This window comes from Leptonychotes weddellii, chromosome 3 (assembly GCF_054177405.1).
Source record: "Leptonychotes weddellii isolate Sample4059 chromosome 3, ASM5417740v2, whole genome shotgun sequence".
Lineage (NCBI taxonomy): Eukaryota > Metazoa > Chordata > Mammalia > Carnivora > Phocidae > Leptonychotes > Leptonychotes weddellii.
Window position 1 is genome coordinate 49,219,420 of NC_138371.1, and position 13,378 is coordinate 49,232,797.

The following is a 13,378-nucleotide window of genomic DNA, read 5'->3' on the forward strand; positions in this document are numbered from 1 at the left end:
TTAAAAACTTCCCCTAATGTGATAGAAAATATGGAGTGATAATATTTCCACTGTGGAGAAATAACTAATTTTTTTTCCTGGCTGCCTCAGTGAAAAAAAAATTCTATCATTTTTCCATTTCATCCATTATACTGTCAAGTCACAACAACAGATCCAAACTTTCTGTTGCTAATGATACCTGCTGGCAAGAATAATATAGAAGCTTATTTTCCCTCTGTTGAACTGTTGAAAACATCTGATTTTGTGTTTAATATTAAGAGTTCTTGAAACCAAATAATAATTTTAGTAAAATCAGAGTTATTATTCCATATAAGTGTGGTTATTTAGTCAGAATCTAAAAATAACATTAGCTTGAGATTGCCAGATAAGGTATCAAGTCAGGGCCAGCTACATAATTTGTGGGGCTTAGTGCAAAATAAAAAGGTGGGCTTCCTGTTTAAAAAGCAAGAAAAAGCTTTTTCTTGACCTGTCACAGTGTATTTTATCTGCTATTTAATGTCTAGTTCCTTCAGGCCTAGGATACATTCTGGCCCAGTGCGTACCCTCACAGGCTCTGGGCCCCGGCCATGGCTCAGTCACAGGGTGTGGGCCTGACCCCAGCCTTTCCCTAGCTGTGCCCTGACCCCAGCAGGGCAGATGGCAGAGGTCACTGAACAAGGGTAGGAGAGCAGACAGGATAGCAGAGACTCTCTGGGAGGCAGGGCTCCATGTGAGATAAAGCACCAATCCCCCAGCACTTCCTCTGTTGTCCCATTGGACTTTACTTACAAAACACAAATTTAGAAATCAAATTATTAAAAATTTCAAAACAGTGACAGGCAGAGTCACTTTAAACCCCAAGTTTAAACCCTTCTAAGAACAGAGCCCAGGGATGCAACCAGCCATGTGAGTAAGAACGCTTGTAGGTAAATGAATGGCTTCACTAAGATCAAAGAGGTTTGATTAGGCAGCCGGCAATGACTCTGTTTTTAGTCCTTTAATATTACTGGCTTCTTTGAACATCCTAGGCTGGATTGTATACTTGCTTCCTAGATTTAGAAGCAGATCTAAACTGTATCTGATAATATGGACAGTGGTTTTCTGATTGGGCAGTAGTAAAAGTAATTGGGTATATCAGACTGGAAAGTTGAAGAAAGAATTAGTACTGAAGGAGGGAGCCATTAGAATCCAGAATTTATTCTCCTGTTTGGGCAGCTCCTTGCTCTGGGCTCTGGGCCGTCTTTCAAAGTAGAAATCCCTGGCCACCAGGAAGTCCTTTGTATATAAGAAAAGAACACATTATGATGTGAAAGAGCATTGAACCAGGAATCAAAAGATCTATGTTTTAGCACTAATTATACCATTAACTAGTGTAATTCAGCTAAAAACTCCAAGTCTGACTGCGGCTGCTACACAAATAAACTGAATTCCATGAATTGTGGAAACCCAATACTTCCTCAAAATTCCTGCTCATCCCTAGAGGTTTACTTTCTCATGATCTCCTGTGTCCCCAGCTCCTTCTTCTATACCTGCCAACTGTTTGTGCTGAAGCTAACTTGGACTTGAAACTACATCCCTTCCCCTGTTTCCACAAACACTTCATGCCCAGTCAGCATTTGCAGGTCTACTAATGAAATGTGAGTGGTGGGGAAGCTCACGGAAGTATGGGTCTTTCAGGCTCCCTCTTTCTCCCAACCCTATGCCTGTCCAGGGCCACACAACTCCAGGGGGAATGCTGTCTCAGGCAAAGCACTTTGGCTCTACAGCAACTATGCTTTAAATGCTTAAATTTGCATACCTAAATCAATCCAGGAGCTCAGTGGGGTGGGGGCGGGGGGAAGGAAAAGGGCTTTCCATTTAACAGGATCCATCCTCAGAAGATGCTTGTGGTTCAGAATGTAAAGTCCTGTTGTCCTTTTATGCCAGTCTTCTGGCTATGGACTAGCCTTCTGGACTTCAGGCTTTTTAACTGTAAAATGAAGGGAGAAGATTGATCAAAGCTCCATATCTATTGTGGATCTTACTATAAGGTGCCATGGGATCATGGAGCCATTCTCCCTCTCTGTACATGGATCTAAGAACATGAGATCTCTGGTAAAAAGGCCTTTTGGCTTCACGTAGGCCTCTAGCCATGACCTCTTTCTGTCCATCTCTCATACCCTCCTCGACCCCACCTATCACTAGCAACTTAGCCACCCACCCCCCAAAGAAATTTGAAGTAGTAGCATCATCCTCCAATGTTATTGATTAAAAAAAAGAAATCAAGGAGTCCGAAGTCTGTTCCAGATTTGCTGACAAAAGACTTTTTAAAATAAAAAGGTGGGGTGCCTGGGTGACTCAGTTGGTTAAGCAGTCACCTTCGGCTCAGGTCATGGTGGCCGGGGGGTGGGGGTGGGGGTGGGGGTGGGTCCCTGCTCAGCAGGGAGTCTGCTTTTCCCTCTCCCTCTCCTGTTCCCTCTGCTTGTGCTCTCTGGCTCTCTCTGTCAAATAAATAAATAAAATCTTAAAAAAAAGATTAAAAAATAATAAAAAGGTAAATTCCATATTGCAGATGTATAGATCATGAATTTAACCAATTTATTAGCTATTACACTGTCAGTGAGGGCACAACTTAAGCTGTAGCACAAAGTTGTTGGATCCAAGTTAGTTTTAATATGAGCTTTTTGAATGATAAGAACATTAGTAGTTCAAAAAGCCAATAATATTTAATATTTAATGTTCATTCCAGTCCTTTTCCTATGCACAGGGCCCTGCAATTTGTTCTAATTATAAAGATAAATGCTGTGTAAGGGGTGTTTGAGAGGGTGTAGGGTTCAGCGCCGAGTCTACTCTAATTTGGGCATAGCAGTTAGCTTCTCTGGTTTCAGGTTCTTCATTTGAAAAATTATGATAAAAGCAGTTACCCTCAAACACCTAAAAATGGAAATTTGGGGGGAAAATGCAATGATATATGTATATACCTGCTGCTTTTAAAAGAAGAAGTGGTATAAATGTTCTGTTAATAATTAATAGATCAGAGGAATTTGGATATTTAATTTGATAGAAAAGCAATGTTCTGCCTCCATTGAAAATTATCTCAAATCCTAGTAATTTAGATTAAAAGAGAAATTTCTGGAAACAGAACTTTTATGAGATTTTCCTAATGTTGGTAATGTCTATACCCTGAAGATATTATTTTCCTTTCAGCAGTATAGTACTTAATTCCAGTGGAATGTCCAGAGAAAAAATAATTTCCCTATTTTCAGTGGTGAAAACATAATCATGTGGAAAAAGCATTAACTCCCAAAAGGCATCTAGATTCTCAAACCATACTCAAATTATTTCTAACGAGAAGGAAGAAATTTGGGAAAGGGGAGAGAGATTTAAGTCAGGTAAAGATTTGCCTATGGCTGCTTTTGACATTACATTCCTAAGTGGTTCTCAGAGGAAAGAGGAATTGGAAGGACGTTAAGGATGTTGCTGAGGATATTCTCCTCAGCATCTGTCTTGTAACTAACGACATTGCAATTGTCCAAAGGAATTTACAAACCAAATGAACTTCCAGCCACTGGCTCCTGTACTGGTACGTATACAATATTAGCATCCAGGGAAGAATGACCCTTTTGAGTATAGAATACTAAATTTCACCTCTGATTTGACTTATAAATCTATTGGTTCCCTGATTCCGACTAAATTTCTGACTCAGGGAATACTTATTTTTCTCCTATTTCCATTTACTTAGCTAAAAATGAATGCATGAGAAATAGTCAAAATATATTACTAGTAAAGCTAAAAGTCTTATTAAAACTTGCCTTACAGGGCGCCTGGGTGGCTCAGTCAGTTAAGCGGCTGCCTTCGGCTCAGGTCATGATCCCAAGGTGCTGGGATTGAGCCCCACATCGGGCTCCTTGCTCAGCAGGCAGCCTGCTTCTCCCTCTGCCTCTGCCTGCCGCTCCCCCTGCTTGTGCTCTCTCTCTCACTATCTCTCTGTGTCAAATAAAAATAAATAAAATCTTTAAAAAAAAAAAAAACTTGCCTTACATAAGAAATAGCATGATTTTCTACTATAAACTTGAGTATTCACTAAAAGTGTAGCATTTAAATTTTTTTTTATCACGGTAAAATATATATAACATAAAATTTGCAATTTCAACCATTTTTAAGTGTAAATTTCTGTGGCATTAATTACACTCACAGTGTTGTGCAGCTATCACCACTATTTCTCAAGCTTTTTCTTCACCTCAAATATAAACTCTGCACCTAGTAAGCAATGACTCTTCTTCCTGCCTTCTCTGGTAACCTCAAATCTACTTTCTGCCTCTACAAATGTGTCCATTTTAGGTGCTTCATATAAATGGACTCACTCATATACTTATCCTTTATGGTGGGCTTTATTTCACTTAGCATATAATGTTTTCAAGGTTCCTCCATGTTGTCGTATGTATCAGAACTTCATTCCTTTTTATGAATGACTAATACTTTATTGTATGGATATACCACATTTTATTTATCCATTCATACTTTGATGGACCCTTGGGTTGTTTCTGCTTTTCAACTATTATGAATAATTCTGCAATGAACATTGGCATACAAGTATCAGAGTACCTATTTTCAGTTATGTTGGGTATATTTAATTTTTTGAAGAAACACCAAAAGTTTTTCACAGCAGCTGCATCATATTACATTCCTACCAGCAACATACATGTGTTCTAGTTTCTCTACATCCTTGCCCAAACTTGCTATTTTCTGTGTTTTTGATTATAGCCATCCTACTGTGTGTGAATGGTATCTCATGGAGGTTTTGATTTATATTTCCCTAATAACTAATGATGTTAACCCCATTTTCATGTGTTTAGACAATTGTGTATCTTCTTTGGAGAAATGTCTATTCAAGTCTTTTGCCCACTTTTTAATCAAGTTGTTTGTTTTTTGTTGTGGAGTTGTAGGAGTTCTTTATATATTCTGGATATTAATCCCTTATCAAATGTAGGATTTGCTAACATTTTCTCCCATTCTGTGGGTTGTCTTTTCACTTTCCTGATAAGGTCCTTTAAGAATGAAGAATAAAGGGTGCCTGGGTGGCTCAGTCATTAGGCATCTGCCTTCGGCTCAGGTCATGATCCCAGGGTCCTGGGATCGAGCCCCGTATCAGGCTCCCTGCTCAGTGGGAAGCCTGCTTCTCCCTCCCTTGCTCCCCCTGCTTGTGTTCCCTCTCTTGCTGTATCTCTCTCTGTCAAATAAATAAATAAAATCTTTTAAAAAAAAGAATGAAGTATAAAGGAAATCTGTATGACTTAATTGTATATATTTCCACACTAGAGAAAATTTTATAGCATGTATGTTGAGAATGTGATGGAACCCTTTAGGACAGTATTGGAAGAGGACTAACCTATATTACCTTATCTGCGTCATAGTAGTGTTTTAGCCTGAATGTTTACTTCATATAGGAAATCCATTTTCTCTCTTTCCCTATTTTCCTATAGACCCACAAGTTAGAAAATTAGACTCTCTTGAGTTAGAAATGCTACTCTCTCAGATGCCTTCACCCATCTCTCCTGCTTCCCTACAGGAGTGAGAGGTGCTGTGTTACCTGATTGGTGAGACTAGGGAAAGAAGCAGCTGCCATGGGGAAGCCAATCTCAAGGTTTCTCACTGCAGACCCTGTCTACCCATGGGCTACATGTTCTTTACTCTCTCTGCTGCTGCTGACCTGGTTGGAAATCCCTGGCTGCCAGAGGCAGGCTACAATCTCACCCTCTAGGGCAGCTGAATGTGTGTCTGTGCCTCAGACCCAACTCTTTCCACAGGCAGGTCCCAATGACTAGAAGTAGAAAACCAATCAGCTCATCCTCTGGTCCAGTTTTATGGCAATGAGAGCAGCTATTTTGATCCATATCTGACCTTGATGTCAATTTTTCAATTGATTTGTAATCTTGAGGGGAGAGGGGTAAGATTAATTTGTACCTTCCAAATTCCAATATTAAAAATTAAAAAAAAAATTTAATTCTAGTGCTGTTAACATACAGTGTTATATTAGTTTCTGGTATATAATATAGTGATTCAACAATTCCATATATTACCCAGTGCCCATCAAAATAAGTGTAATCCCAATCCCCATTACCTATTTCACCCATCCCCCCACCAACCTTCCCTCTGGTAACCATCTGTTTGTTCTCTATAGTTAAGAGTCTGGTTTTAGTTTGTCTTTTTTTTTTTTTTTCTTTGTTCAATTGTTTTGTTTCTTAACTTCCACATAAGAGTGAAATCCTATGGCATTTGTCTTTCTCTGATTGGCTTATTTCACTTAGCATTGTACTCTCTAGCTCCATCTGTGTTGTTGCAAATGGCAAGATTTCATTCTTTTAATGGCTGGATAATATTCCATTATATATATATACCACATCTTCTTTATCCATTCATCAGCTGATGGACATTTGGGCTCTTTCCATAAGTTGGCTATTTTTTTAACTTACTAATTTGTTTAAAGCAGGCTCCACACCCAGTGTGGAGCCCAATGTGGGGCTTGAACTCATGACCCTGAGATCAAGACCTGAGCTGAGCTCAAGAGTCAGACACTTGACTGACTGAATCACCCAAGCACTCCCATAAATTGGCTATTGTAAATAATGCTACAATAAACATAGGGGTGCATATATCCCTTTGAATTAGTGTTTTTGTATTCTTTGGGTAAATACCTAGTTGTGTGATTATTGGATTATAGGGTAGTTCTGTTTTTAACTTTTTGAGGAAACTCCATACTGTTTTCCACAGTGGCTGCACCAGTTTGCATTCCCACCAAGAGTACAAAAGAATTGCTTTTTCTCGGTGGTTCAAAGGGATCTGTGTCTTAGTGTTCTAACATATAAAGGAGCTGTCATATTTTCACTGATTATTTTGAAGAAAATCACTGAAATAAGGTAGGAGCTACTAGGAGCTATAGTAGGCAGTTTAATTTTTCTTTTATACTTTTGAAAATGGAGAACTTCTTCCATTAAAAAATAAAAAAAGTATTCTTACAATTATGAAACAGTAAAACTTCCTGGTGATTTTCCCTACCTCGCTTGGCACTTTTCTAGTCTACGGGGTATTTCTTTTCTGAAATGTTCAGCTCCAGTGAGTACTGTGGAGGTGTGGAGTGAAATAAAATTCAAATTCTTTAGATTGGAGAGTGCCATGGACAATCTGATAAAATATTATTTTTATAAGAGAAGTTGGTTTAAGAGAGAGTCTATGACAATAGGCTTCTCAGACATGGAGTTAAGGCATATTAATATTGTCAATATCACAAATAATTTGTTAGTAGTTCAGGTTAAGCAGCAGTTCAGAATGTGATTATACTTAATGAAGTGTTGATGGGGTTGATTTATTAGAGGGGAAGGAAGTCTGTAAGTGGAACATTTTGTATGCACAGAGACTGTACAGTAAAAAATTGGGGGAGGACACTGTATTATCCCCGGTCTTGGCTCAGTAGTTAAGGTTGGACTTGACTCCTTGGCAGAAGCTCAAGGGCCTATGGGAAACACGAGACACTCACCATATTACTCTGGCCTGGGACACCAAGTGACAAAGAGTTGGCAAGAAAGAGAGGCATCTTCCATATTTCTGTAGGGACTAGAGCATGGCTTGGTTATAGCAAATACTGACAACTTTTTTGACAACTTTAGAAGAACCCAGTATATGGGAAAATTATGGTAGATTAAAGATAGCCATAAATTCTTTGGTACTCCTCCCATTGTGAAGTGAGGTCTGTGTCCATTCTCTTAAAACTGGTCAGACTCTCGAACTGCTTTGCCCCAAATATTACAACATAGATAATGCTGTAACAGTTTGCAGACCCAACGTCAAAAGACCGGCTGCTTTTACTTTCTGTAATTTCAAATAGTCACTCTTGGAACCTAACCAACTTGTGAGGAAGTCAAGTAGCACTGTCAAGGCCCATGTGGAGAAGAACTGAGGCTCCCAGCAACAGCTCTGGCTGAGGTCTTGGGTAACAGCCAACCAACTTGCGAGTTATGTGAGTAAGCCATCTGAGCCATCTTGATTCTCCAGGCTGGGTTAAGCTTTACTGTGTGGAGCAAAGACAAATCTTCCCCACCAAGCCCTGCCCAAGTTGACAATTGTGAGCAAAGTAAATAAGTATTTTAGGCCACTAAAATTTGCAATGGTTTGTCACACAGCAATAGATTTTGAAGGGATTTTGAAGTCAGAACTCATGAACAAAAGATACAGAAAGAAGAAAACAAGAGTTTTCATGGGGAAAAAGTTGAGAAGTGGAACTAAGATTCTCTAAAATGAAAGATGATGTGATTGTTCTAATGATAAGCAACAAGAAAATTCTGAAGTTTGTAAATCATTTACTTTTAGAAAATTAAAAGCAGGTTCTAAAATATATCTATTATAATGTTTGTCTGTTTGACTTTCATTTCAGTATACTTTTTTGAACAGGAGGAAAAGGTTTGTAGTTATAATTCAGCACACAGGGATATGCACAAAGTATTACAGGTAGAGTGTGGAAAGAATGACTACCTGCCAGGGAATTCAGGGGAAGCTTGATAGAGAAAGTGATATTTGGCTGTCCTGGAGATGAATATGAGTTTTCCAGATACCACAGACCAAATTTAAAGGACAAACAATGGACTGGGAGAAATATATTTGCAGTTTATATGAAAGTTAAAGAGTTACAATCCTTCGTATTGATAAGAAAGACAAAAAAACAAATAAATCAATAAAAAACACACGATTCACAGAAGAGAGGCAAATCACCAATAAATATATAAAAGGGATGCTCAACATCAGTAATAGCCCGAGAAGCAAACTAAATAATAAAAAAAAAATAAACCATGATTTGCCTAATGCAACATTAAAAATTCAAGATATTTATAATATCCAATGACAGTAAGAATACAAGGAAAGGTACATTCTACCCTACTGTTGGTGAGAATTTGGACTGACACAATCATTTTGGAAACTAGCAAGCATTAAAATGTAAAATGCTTACATTCTATGACTCAGCAACCTCACTTCCCAGAATCTCTCCTTAGAAATGAGAGCACTAGTAAGGATATAGATATGAAAATGCTTTTGCTATGATACTGAGCATCTTTCCACATGTTTTTTATTTTATTTTATTTATTTATTTGACAGAGAGAGCGCAAGAGAGGGAACACAAGCAGGGGAAGTGGGAGAGGGAGAAGCAGGCTTCCCACTGAGCAGGGAGCCCGATGCGGGGCTCCATCCCAGGACCCTGGGATCACGACCTGAGCTGAAGGCAGATGCCTAACGACTGAGCCACCCAGGCGCCCCTCCACATGTTTTTAATGGAATAATTTGATTGGAAACAAAACAATGTCCAACAATAGGGAAATATGTTTATAAATTGACCATTTATGCTTCTTTCATACTTTGGAAGATTAAGCTGAGTCCCAGGCTTCTTGTTGTGACATAGGTAAACTCTTAGATGTTTAACCCAATGTTGGTTGGGCTTTATGGTATTTGTCACTAAATGCATTCTTATTTGAAATCTGGGTCAAAAGTCAGGATTATAACTAGCATTTTTTTTTTTTAGATCATAGGCCTGTAGTCTCCAAGCTATTAATTAGAAAATGGTGCTTCTTTAAAATATAAATCTACAAACAAAAGTTTTCATTGAAAGTAGAACCCAGAGTCCTTATTAGTTATCACAAAAAGGGTCTTGGTGTGAGATTTGGACTGACAGGACAAAACTCGGATAGCTTAAGAAATACAAATGAGGGCTAACAGAGATAAAAATGGTAGCAGAGGACTCACTCACCTCTACTCTTAATCTTCAATACTGCTGAGTTAGCTTAAATGTTAGGATAGAAATATCCCTTTTGCATTCTATCCAGATGGCAACAGATCCTTCTGCTCTAGAAAAGACCCAAGTATATATCGTACTTAACCAAGAATATATCTTTTCTAAATACAGATTTTGTCTTAGATATATTATAATGTATAAATGTGTAAAACTCAAGAGTTTTTCAAATGGCATAGCTATATCATTCTCATGACAAGTTCAGTAAGCTATTAGTCCTCAGGAAAATAAGACAAACTTCTGATTCTTTGGTCAGCCCAGTCTTCCAAATCACCTGTATCCTCTATCTCTCTCCTACCACATATTTGAGGTTCAGGGACTTAAGTGAGATTAGAATTTTTGTCTTAAAAAATTGTCTGAAAATGGGATACTGGTTCCAGTTCCAGGCAAGATGGAATAAACACACTTCACCCTATCTCCATTACAGGCAGCTATAAACCCTGGCAGAATGTGTGTATGCAGAGTACGCGGAAAGTTAAGGGCTAGCAGGTAGATTAGGGAAAGATCAGAATCCCCAAACCACCAAACAGCAGTGTTGTTGTTTTCTCCCTCCAATGTTGCCCAGCTTAGATTCAAAGGCAAGTTGACACCCTGAAGTATGCCCTGAGGTAGACGGAAACAGCTCCAGAAGAGTGAAGACTCTCTCATATCTAAGCAGTAAAAAGAGAGCTTCCATGGGTCAGACAGAAAGGGAGGAAATACCCTGCTTTTGTTTTTGCTTTTTGCTTTTTTGTTCTCTCTTCCCCAGCGCAGGCAGTCCCCTAGAGGCAGCTGTGATGGAGAAGGTGGAGGCAACCAGGCAGGTTCCTGAACCTCTGAGAAGGGAGAAACCTGCCTCTGACCAGAGGAATTATGGTCTCAGAACTTGCAGTGAATTTACATCACCTTTTTTTTTTTTTTTTTTTTTACATCACTTCTTTCCTCCCTCTGTTCTCTCCACTGTTTGGTCCTGCAGACATAGTGCTGGGAACTGCATGGCAGAGTGAGTAAACCAAAGCTTCAGGTTTCGGGCTAGAGGACCAGTAAAGGGGTTTCCATGGTACAAATTTCAGACCCTGAGTCAAGCCAATGAAATTAGAAGAAGCAATCTCACCTTTCAACTCTATAACTCTTATTTATATAGATGGCTTTCCGATTTTCTTTTTAAAAAGCTCAATTACTCTGTCAGTAAACAGGGAACTCTGAAGAATCATAAGCTCTCAGATTCAGTTTAATAGGACACTTTTCTAAACTTTAATTTTCAACTCAAAACATATCCAAAGTTTTTACATAATTGAATTTGGAGAAACCCAAACCACCCAACGCTATTGCTCACTGCTTTCTGAGAGCCTGAGATTCTTTGGTTCAGTGATCCCATAGGCTATTAAACTTTTATTGATGTAGTGGGGAAAAAAACCCCACTTTGCTAGTGTGTTACACTTATTAGAGGAGCAATAAATACAAATATATAATGCTAACCACACATGGAAGTCAACATATGTAATTTTAAATACATATCCATATAAATTTTAGAGCATAAAATACTTATAGTGAAAAAGGATAAATGTATCAAATCAACAATCTAAGTTTCCACCTTATGAAATTAGAAAAATAAGACCAAATTAAAACCAAAGCAAGCAGAATGAAGGAAAAAATAAAGAGCAGAAATCAATGAAATTGTAAGCAGGAAAACAACAGGGAAACGAATGGCTCTTTGAAAAGGTCAATGAAATCGATAAGCCTCTAGCCTGACTGAGAAAGGAAAAAAGAGAGAAAACAAAATGACCAGTGTGAGACAGGAGGGATGAGGCGTCACTGTAAACCCCACAGACCATTTATTTGAAGACCATAAATTGCCAAAACTCACCCAATAAGCTAAGTAAAAAGTGAAAAGAAACAAATGAAATTAATTTAATAATATGCTTAATTCAACCCAATATATCAAAAATATTATCAAATAACATATAATCATTATAAAAATTATTAATGAGATATTTTAAATTTTTTGTATTAAATCTTCAAAATCCAGTATGTACTTCATACATATCACAATCTGAAGTAGCCACATTTCAAATAGCTAGTGGATATTGTACCATATTGTACAAGGTGGATTTGGAGAATAAAGAAGAATAATCCTTCTGGGAATAAAAATATTTTATTCTTTTTAGCTCAGGAGAAGTCTGCTTATAACCAAGCCAATATATGTAGGGCCTGAAAAAGAAAATTATGAGATGAGATTTCTTTCAGGGACAAGAAATGAAAGAAAACCAGCCCAATTTATTTCCAGTAGCAAATTTTTGAAAGCAATTAATAAAGCAATTATTAGACACTGTCATAGGAGGGAGTAGAAATATTTTTCCTAGTGTAACATTTTAAAAAATATAAATGTGTGGGGCGCTTGGGTGGCTCAGATGGTTAAGCGTCTGCCTTCAACTCGGGTCATGATCCCAGGGTCCTGGGATGGAGCGCCGCATCAGGCATTTTGAAACAATGAAAAGAAAACCTTGTATTAATCCAGTTTTAAAGGCTGACAGTGGAAGGCAGTAATTAAACTGTGAATTGTTTGGTTGTGAGTTCTGGAAGCATTATTGCATATTTCATTAATAATTTTATATGTAATTAATTTGCTGTTCATTGTTTTTTCATTGCTCAAATATTGCTCAGTGAACTTCTTATGGTTATGTTGCTTAATGGTGATAATAATGTGGGAGACCAAATGCAATCCAGATTCTAAAATTAGCCAAAAGGATTCTGTTACTGTGCCTTGGTTAATTTTGCTTAATGTTGGTTAGCAGATCATTAAAGAATGTATATTTTGTATTTGAGTGATGAATATATGGCACAAAGCAGGAATGTGCTTCCATTAGGATATTAGTAAAACTTGGACTAACTTAAGATTTTTTCTTTATACTGCTTAATTCATTTATAAATATTTCACTTGTGACTAGCTTTCTTTTATGTTTGTAGATGATGGCCTTTTTAGACTTAAGAGAAGTGAAATTGCTGGATCATATGATAGTTCTATTTTATTTTATTTTATTTTATTATTTTATTTTATTTTATTTATTTTTAAGGATTTTATTTATTTATTTGAGAGAGAGAGAGCATGTGGCCTGGGGGAGGAGCAGAAGGGGAAGAGTAGAGGGGAGGGAGAGGGACAAGCAGACTCCACGCTGAGCATGGAGCCCGACTTGGGGCTCAATCTCACAACCCTGAGGTCATGACCCTGAAAATATGACCTGAGCTGGAACGGAGAGTCAGATGCTTAACCAACTGAACCACCCAGGCGCCCCTGGTAGTTCTTTTTTTTTTATGTTATGTTAATCACCATACATTACATCATTAGTTTTTTGTTTTTTTTTACATCATTAGTTTTTGATGTAGTGTTCCATGATTCATTGTTTGCATATAACACCCAGTGCTCCATGCAGAACGTGCCCTCTTTAATACCCATCACCAGGCTAACCCATCCCCCTACTCCCCTCCCCTCTCGAACCCTCAGTTTGTTTCTCAGAGTCCATAGTCTCTCATGGTTCGTCTCCCCCTCCAATTTCCCCCCTTCATTCTTTCCTTCCTGCTATCTTCTTCTTCTTCTTTTTTTTTTTTAAC

At 38.0% G+C, this 13,378-nt stretch overlaps 1 protein-coding gene across 5 annotated transcripts in view; it reads left to right on the forward strand.

The window, feature by feature from the left end:
- The window catches only part of CCDC141 (coiled-coil domain containing 141), a 205,280-nt gene that overhangs the window by 20,033 nt on the left and 171,869 nt on the right, over nucleotides 1–13,378 (forward strand). The gene's annotated exons all lie outside the window — the stretch shown is intronic.